Below are 8,531 nucleotides of genomic sequence, written 5' to 3'. Positions count from 1 at the left end.
ACTAGAATAAATCTAAAATACTTAATAGACTTAGTGAACTCATAAAGTGAAATATAAACAAGTATCCTATTGTCTGGCTACTGAACTGACAGCACTGACTTACCAGGAAGAATAAACAAACTAGGTTAATTTAGGCTTTAAATTTGAAGTTGCTTTAGAATATGTACAGACATGTTCAATAAATTGATAGTAAACCCTAAAAAAAACATTAGTCAATTTACTAACGTTGTTCCAAACCTGCTTGAGTTTGTTTCTTCTGCTAAACAAAAAAGATCTGCTGAAGAACATGGGTAACCCAATGGTTTCTGGGGGCTGTTCCATAAAAGCCGCTTAGAAAAGCGGGGATTAAAGTCCAAAACCTGACTTGAATGAGCCGAGCTAAACATTCCCGCTTAAATTGGTTCCATAACAGTAAGTTGAGGATCATTTGATCTTACTCATTTGAGTCAGGTTTAAATAGTCTAGATAATTGCGCATGCACGCCATTGTTTAAAAGTCCTGAAAAGTCGAGCATGGGTAAATCGATTTACTGTGGGCTACCATGGCAACAAAAGGAAAAGAAAGAGCAGCGATGTTCACGGCAACGGAACAGCGTTTGCTATTGGAAACATATGAAGAATTTAATGATGTCATCACCAAAAAAGGCAATACAGCGGCAATAATAAAGCAAGAGAGAAAGGTTGGCAGGAAATTGCTGATCGTCTCAATGCGTAAGTAGCGGTGTAAGCTATTTAAAATACTTTATCAACATTGAATGTGTGTCACAAAACATTGCAAACTTTGTGTGTGAATAACAGTAACGTAAATTGCTTTCACGCAGCAGCAACTTAAGTGAAGGAAAAAGAACCTGGCAGCAGCTGAAAATAAAATACAAAAATATAGTTCAAAATGGTAAGTAAATCTAATGGTATGTATATATGTAATCAATGCCAGCTTGAAGTTACAACTATTCAGTTTTTTTTTATGTATATTTTTTTTTAATTGCAGCGACCAAAAAGAAGACTGGGGTTGCTGGCACTGGAGGAGGGCCACCACCAGCCAGCTTCACTCCTGCAGAGGAGCTGGCTTTGGAAATTAATAAAGAGAGGCCCGTCCTTGAGGGAATAAAGGGGGGGGCATCATCTAAAATGATATCACGTAGTATAATGAGTAAGTATATAAAAGGTGTGTGTGTGTTTTATTATCATTATTCCTTCCTGACTAACTGATTTCCTCCTTCCTTAGGCATTGTAAGCCTAAGTACATCATAGCAGTAATGTCACGTAGAGGTACTTGTGCTACTGTAATGGTGCATTTTGGTAAAAAAAAAAAAAACAATTCTATCAAGATTCTGTATGCTTTATGGATCCACCAGACATCATGTTGCCTGTGAGTATGAGACCTTTTAAATCAGTCATGTAAGCTAATGAGTTTAACTGAGTTTAATAAGTGGTCACAGGGAGAAGGCCCATCAGTTGAGGAGGATGAGGAGGCCTGAGGTAGTCACAGGTTCCATGTGATATTGTATTGAATATTAAAAAGTGTACTTGTGTTATAAAATGATCATAATGTGTTTTCAGGATGCTGACACTGTTCTAGAGCCCTCTCAGTCTGGGACCACATGTGACAAAGTGAGTATTAAGAAATTAAAACAATGTGACGAGTATTCAATGAAATAACTTAAATCTATGTTGCTACAGAACCCAGAAAACATAAAAGGAGTGAATAAACACTACCTCCTTAAACAAATGAAAGCGATTGATATCGACATCCAGTATGAAAAACTGAAGACGAGCCCAGACAACAAGCTCTTTTGGCCCAAGTCCGGCCCGCATCTGGCCCGTATGAAATCCATGTGGGCCGGATCTGTGCCGAAAGAGCTTGCTGTCTGGGAGGAAGTTGGAGCTGGAAATTCAACAGCTACAGAAAAATGCAATCAGAACTACCATGTTTTAAAAAAAAAAACCATTACATTTTTGGTCACTTTCCACAACATTTATTTGAGTGTTTTCACCCCTAACAGGCCGATTCACTTTGACTTCTGTGTGTTTGTTCAACTAAGGAGAAAGTTGAGGGGCCAGTGGAAAATTTTAAAGGCTACACATGGTTTAGACCATATTAAGAAAAATAATTATTTGCATATGTGTCGTATAAGTCTGCCTGTTTCGTTTTCTTCCAATACTGCTTCATTGCCCCAGTCTTCCTCTTCAACAATCATTGGTTGCCTCTCTCTCCTCAGACAAGCAATGTTAAGGAGCACTACAAAAGCAACTACAATGACACACATTTATCAGCCCAAATGCCATCTCTATACGACCTCTTGTGCGTGCAAGGGCAATGTTGTACCGGTGCTGTGCCTATGTCTGGGGCTCCTGATAGGGAGTCAAGAGGTAAGGGAGGCATGGGTATCCCTTGTCTCCCAGCAAAACTCCTGAGAATTCTCCTGCATAGACAGTATGAATATATATAGATATATAATGTCATTTTTTTCCTTCTTTTTTTTTTTTTAAGACTTTTTGCGATTTAAGTGATTACTAGCTCTTTTTGCAAGTTTTACTCTTGCTAGTTGCTGGTAGAGAGATGAGGCTCTAAAGATTCTGGAGTCATGCACAGAGCCTGGCCATTTGGCCTCTACATTTGTGATGATGCAATCTGCATCACTAATCATCTCAAATAAATTAAACCTGTAGGTCACTACATTTTAATTGCAATGAACTAAACACTGGTGCCCAGCTTAGTACAGAACACTCAGTGCTAGAACATAGCCTTCAATATCATCTCAGTGGGACCGTACCTATACATTGATACTGTGTACTGATTTTTAAAGAAAGCTACGCAGTTCGTACAGAGCGGCAAACTGATGATTTGCTGATATTCTCTGCATCTCCAACTGTGTACAAAAATGTTCCACTGGCAAAAAAGCGAAGTGCAATGCACACCGTCTGAGGGACTGTGAGCGCTCTTTTGCGGCGTGTATTACTTGCAATGTATGGGCTTAGTAATCTACAAATGTGCAATCCCATCTCTTGAGAACCTATATTGCTCATACAGGTAGCTGTCATTAAAAGCCAATGGGTCTGACCTGTCTCTGAAAGTTCTATCTCTTCGAAATGCCCTCCACAAGACTATAGCTCCCTCATCCACCACCTCATTTATGAAAGGACACACCATGGTTAAGTTTGGAGACGAGTTCAGCTCCCTATTTATATACTTTTAATTAATTTATTACCAAACTCATTAACCAAACTCACCAATTAAACACACAAGTTTTGAACATTTCTTAGTGTATTTATACCTTATAATTTCTTCCATTTATTAGTAAAGTACATTTCCTTATTTATTTATAAAAATAAAAAAAAACGTATTAATAGTGGTTAAGTAAAATAAAATGACATCGAAAGTGAGTATAAATGGTATTCTCGTTAAGCCTGAACTCAGACTTAGCCTGACAGTTAGCCTGCCCCGTACCAGGTTAATTTGCCAGCATAAGTTGCCGGGGTAACTGAGTTTGAACTTTTTTAAGTTTGATTTATGAAACCGAATCTACCAAAAATAAGCCTGAATAACCGACATAAGCCTGGTTTATACTCTAATCTTGGTTTATGGAACAGCCCCCTGGTCCCCTTTGACTTCCATACAGTCTCTTATGTTTTGAATCGTCTGAGAATTAAGAATGGGGTGCTCTGTGTTCTCACAACGGGGACCAGAAACTGGTTTAAACTGGCATAATCCTTAAAATATATTTTTGTGTGTTCAGTAGAAGAAAGAAACTCCTACAGGTTTGGAATAACTTGAAGGCAAACAAATCATATTGTGTGAAAGAGTACAGAATTTACAAATTTAAAAACAACTGTCTCTTGTGAGCTATGCCCTTGTTCCGAACAAAGTCTCTTATGTTTTGTGTTGTTCGAGAATCAAGAATGGGGTGCTCTGCCTTTTTGCAAGTTTCACATTCTTGTAAAGTTGCCAGCTTTCCTTTACGATGTGTTCCTTAAAGTGCTTCATGACTGCTTTGACCTCTGACATAGCCCATGGTCTTTTCACAGAGGTCCTTTTTTTCTTTTGCTTGTCAAGTGCTATAAAAAAATAGTTAAAAAACATTCAACATGGTTAAATCCAGTATGTGCAGAAAAAGTAATCAATGCCAAGTTTGTACAAAACCAGCCATACCTTTAACTTTAGTATGTGAAGTAGCTGTTCTGCTAACTTGATCTGCATTTTGACCTAAAAGTGCATTGAAAAAAACTGTTTTACAAATGTTTTCCAAATTTCATGGCATATTAACAATTAAGCAGTATCATATTTTGTTTGCCTATCAAAGCTCAGTTCCATAGGGCAAAACAAAAACACTAGGTATACTTACAGCAGATAAACACAAATAATAGCTGTTTTGGTCCGTGTATCATCCGATCATTCAATTATTACATTAAATCTGGCAAACCAAAAACGGAATATCGAATCAATATTTTGTTTTTCTGTTTTTCTGTATGAACCAAATATGAAAAACTGACGTTTGTTTCATAGCTTTCAGCTCGAAACGGGAAATATAATAAACAAAGAAACCAAAACGAAATAATGGATCAAATTTACGTTTTCTCAATTTTTCTTTATTTGTTGTAGTAGGTCTAACTATTACCCACGGTGCCGTCCTGCTTGCTTTGCGCATGCGCAGTGGATAGTTTCAAAGGAGTAGGTCGCTGAGCGCCAAAAGCGGAGGGTCCGGTCCCAGTTGGTCAAATTTTCCAGTTCAAATGGCACTCGAACCATACATCTCTTTTATTGAGGACATGTTTATTAATGGAATGCCATATCATGAGATCTCAGTAAAGATGCGAGAAATGGGTGTCCAGCGTGGATGCTCTGAGATCAGCATTCGGAGACTACTTGCCAAGCATAATATGCGTAGAAAAGGACACACTTCTGATTCAGAGCTTGACATTGCTGTGTCTCGAGCAATAAATGAGGTAACGTTACGTGATATAAAAAAGTAAAACATGTAGCATACTAGACCAGTGTTGTGACCTACGTGATATTCAGGTAGCCTGTATAACGTTACACTGTATACCCACTAGTGGTCAGAGATTTCCGTATAACGTTAACGTTACCCACTTAAAATAGCGAGATGATACGTAACCACATTGTTTTGTGACAGAACTTTAAGTCATTCATTCATAAATTAACCCCGTCTGGGTTGTGAAGCACTGAAATGACGTTTTCGGCTTCCATGGCCTGTGAGTGTGTGTGTGTGTGTGCACAGTAGTAGAAGTGTATGCAGGGTTGACAACACACAGCCTAAGCAGTCCTTCAGAATGCTCTATATTACATGTAACGTTGCATGCATACTGTATGTAGTGAGTGTAGTGGTGCTTATGGAACGGGGTGTATGAGGCTGGGAGGGAAACATCACAGTATACTCACTACAAAGAACTAGACTACACCACTGTACTAGACCTAGGCTATTTGATGGTAGACAAACAATTGTGTGCCTGTGTATGTGTGTGTTTTAACAGACTGGATCAAAATATGGTCGTAAAATGATGACAGGCTACCTGTCCTCAGTTGGGGTATGTGCAGGGGAATGCCGCGTTGGGAGCGTTCTGAGAGCAGCCCATACCCCTTACCATGAAGAACGGCGTCAAGTATGTATTAAATAGGCTAGTCCTGAATTTTATATTTTTATAATAGACAGGGTTTTGCCCTATAGAGTCTGACTGCAGACCTCCTATGTGGAGCTAAGGCATTCTGGCTGTCATCTTTTCTGTCAGGATGTAATTGTCAAGGTTTTTATGGCAAGCCCTTTTACCATTTATTCTTTAAAACTTACTAGTTGCTATTTAAATGCTACTAGTACTTACTTATTAGTTACTATTAACTATTCCATTAACTACTAATACGTATTCCCGTTTTACTAGTAACAGTTGATTAGATACTAGCATGTTTTAGTTACTAGTATGATAACTATTCCATTAGTTACTAGTAACTTATTGAACATTTTTGCCATTGCAATCTATGGGGCTCTGTAGAGATCACCTTTTCATTAGTTACTAGTAACTATTCAAATAGTATTGAATAGAATAGAAAAAATGTGCAATTAGTGACTAGTAACTAAAATAATTGCTAGTAACTAATGGAATAGTCACTTGTAACAAAAAATTAAGTACTAGTATGTAATCAATTGTTACTAGTAAAACGGGGATAGTTACTAGTAGCTAATAAATAAATACTAGTAGTTTTTAAATAGAGACTAGTACGTTTTAAGGAATAAATTTTTAAATGGCTTTCTATAAAGGTTTAAGATAACAGATTGGGATGATACACCTCCTGTGCATTTCATGAGCCAACCCAAAGTCATATCATTAAACCGTCATATAGCTTAAGTTAACATTAAAGTTCGGCAGTTAAAATACTTTGCACAACATAGTATTTTAAATCATATCTTATATTAACATATTCTGAATCACAGTCAACCAGTCGTGAAATCTATGGAATTAGTCTTTGTGTTTTGTGGCCTTTTAACCATGCACATCCAGATAATATTTTTCAATTAATTCTGTGCATTATTGTTTCAACTTAAATATTTGACATGAACTGTTTATGTATTACAGTGGTTACCTTTAGTTTACAGAGTTTTGGGTGATTCTGATGTAATTTCTGTCCTGACAGATGGGATGAGTCCCACAGAGGTCTGCTGGCAGACCCTTCTGGCCATGTAGCCAATAGCATGCGCATGTATACCTAATAATACCTAGCCTATATCTAATGCTGACTAATATAGTTTCTTGCTTGCATAGGGTTCCCGTAACTTTAACCCAATCCCATATAATGCTGAGTATATGGGACACAAGATGCACGTGGACCAAAATGAGAAATTGGTCATGTTTGGAGTGACTGTGGACTGTGGACAGACATGTTTGCTGTGGATGGATACAGCAAGAAAATTGTTGCAAATGCAACTATGCCTGTAAAAAACAATCTAGCCATCTATGAAGAGGTGTACAGGTCAGTGTTTTATGTTATGTTTGATCGAACATATTTTATCAATTGTAATAATATTAATAATTGAGCGTTTCATATGTGTTTATGTAGACCTGCAGTAACACATTATGGAATGTGGGATCAACTTCGTGTGGATCATGGCAAAGAGTTTTACCTGTGCCTCTACATGCAAGAGATGCTGTCAGAATATAGACACAACCAGCAAAGACAGCCATACCTCCAAACACAGTCAACAAGGGTAATGTCAACCGTCTGCATCTACATTACACCATTAGTGAAAAGTAACTAAGTATATTAAGTCAAATAATTAACTTAAGTACAAGTCTGAGGAACTTGTACTTTACTTGATTATATTCATGTCCTGCTACTTTTTACTCTACTACATGAGTAATCGAATAATTTCAAATATATCAATAACCTTGGCCAATTGTCACGAGTGGTTACAATCAGTACTTCGGATAATACTTATTCTAGGATTTTGTGTACAGAACTTTTTCTTATGATGTTTTAAACATTGTGTGGTCTTGGGGATTTTACACAACAAGGTTATTCTTAGTCTATTCACTAGTTCCCAACTGTTAATAACATAGAAACACATTGTTAACAGACCTCTATCATCTCCTTTTAAAAAAAAACCACACACACAGAGAATCACACAGTGGAAAGGATGTGGCCAGAAATTAACAACAGAGTGAATTATCCACTAAAGGAGGCCCTCATCCAGCTACAAGATCAGGAAGCAATAGATATGGAGGACAGTCTGACAAGGTTCTGCACATCTAATCTGACCTGCCAGATGGGCCAAATTGGCATAAACAGATTTGTGCAATCATGGAATGCTCACAGAATTCCAGGTATGTCACTTTTCCCTTACAAGTGTTTTATCATTGGACATCACAACAAACATTTCTTGTGTTAAAGAAAGAGGGATACCAAATCACCTAGCAGGGACTGGAACACCAAGAAAAATCACAACCGATCTTCTACCAGATGACACAGTTGCAGCTGACATGTATGACAGGGACATGGGATCCTCCCTCACCAGAGTATCTTCATTCGGAAGTGATCCCTTTCTGTCTGAGGCTGACAAAGTGAGAGCAGAGCAGCACTTTGCACGTTATTACCCCGACCTTTCAGTTATTTTTGACAGTGCTGTCAATTACAACTATGCTTCCCTTCAAAGAGGCCTTGATCTACCTCATTGATGTAACGAAGACTTGTTCCTAATTTCATGTGCAGTGGATTGTGAGGAGCCTTGTTACAGATTGCTGGACATATTTGTCTGTGGACACCATTATGCAGTTACTACTACAAAAGTAGAGGGTGTAAGTATACCCTGATAGTATTTACCATACAAGTTTTACTTTATATGTGGATATAAGTGTCACCATAAAAATGTCAACTGCCTATTTTGTTACCATTAATAAATCATTTTACTGTCATTGTATCTATATTAGACATTATTCACTGGGTCGTTTTATAAAGAAAAAATATTTATTTTGCTTTTGTACAGAAAGAATAATCAGAGACACATAAATTGTGTAAACAAAGTAAGT

General features: G+C 37.5%; 2 long non-coding RNA genes across 3 annotated transcripts; both read left to right on the top strand.

Annotated features, from left to right (window-relative positions):
* The first annotated feature begins 313 nt into the window (after window positions 1-313).
* Window positions 314-1,712, top strand: LOC113091612 (uncharacterized). 2 transcript variants are annotated; one of them, XR_003287410.1, is made up of 4 exons: window positions 314-710; window positions 821-891; window positions 988-1,149; window positions 1,225-1,712. It is a non-coding gene; the product is annotated as an uncharacterized LOC113091612 (long non-coding RNA). The 2 variants fall into 2 exon arrangements; XR_003287409.1 differs by having other exon boundaries at window positions 988-1,712.
* A 5,443-nt stretch (window positions 1,713-7,155) lies between these two features.
* Window positions 7,156-8,095, top strand: LOC113091608 (uncharacterized). The gene is made up of 3 exons (XR_003287406.1): window positions 7,156-7,213; window positions 7,625-7,829; window positions 7,897-8,095. It is a non-coding gene; the product is annotated as an uncharacterized LOC113091608 (long non-coding RNA).
* The last annotated feature ends 436 nt before the right edge of the window (window positions 8,096-8,531 follow it).

Source organism: Carassius auratus, unplaced genomic scaffold (genome assembly GCF_003368295.1).
Source record: "Carassius auratus strain Wakin unplaced genomic scaffold, ASM336829v1 scaf_tig00214239, whole genome shotgun sequence".
Taxonomy (NCBI): domain Eukaryota; kingdom Metazoa; phylum Chordata; class Actinopteri; order Cypriniformes; family Cyprinidae; genus Carassius; species Carassius auratus.
The sequence above is the reverse complement of the archived record's forward strand: the minus strand, read 5'-3'. Positions and strand labels throughout refer to the sequence as shown.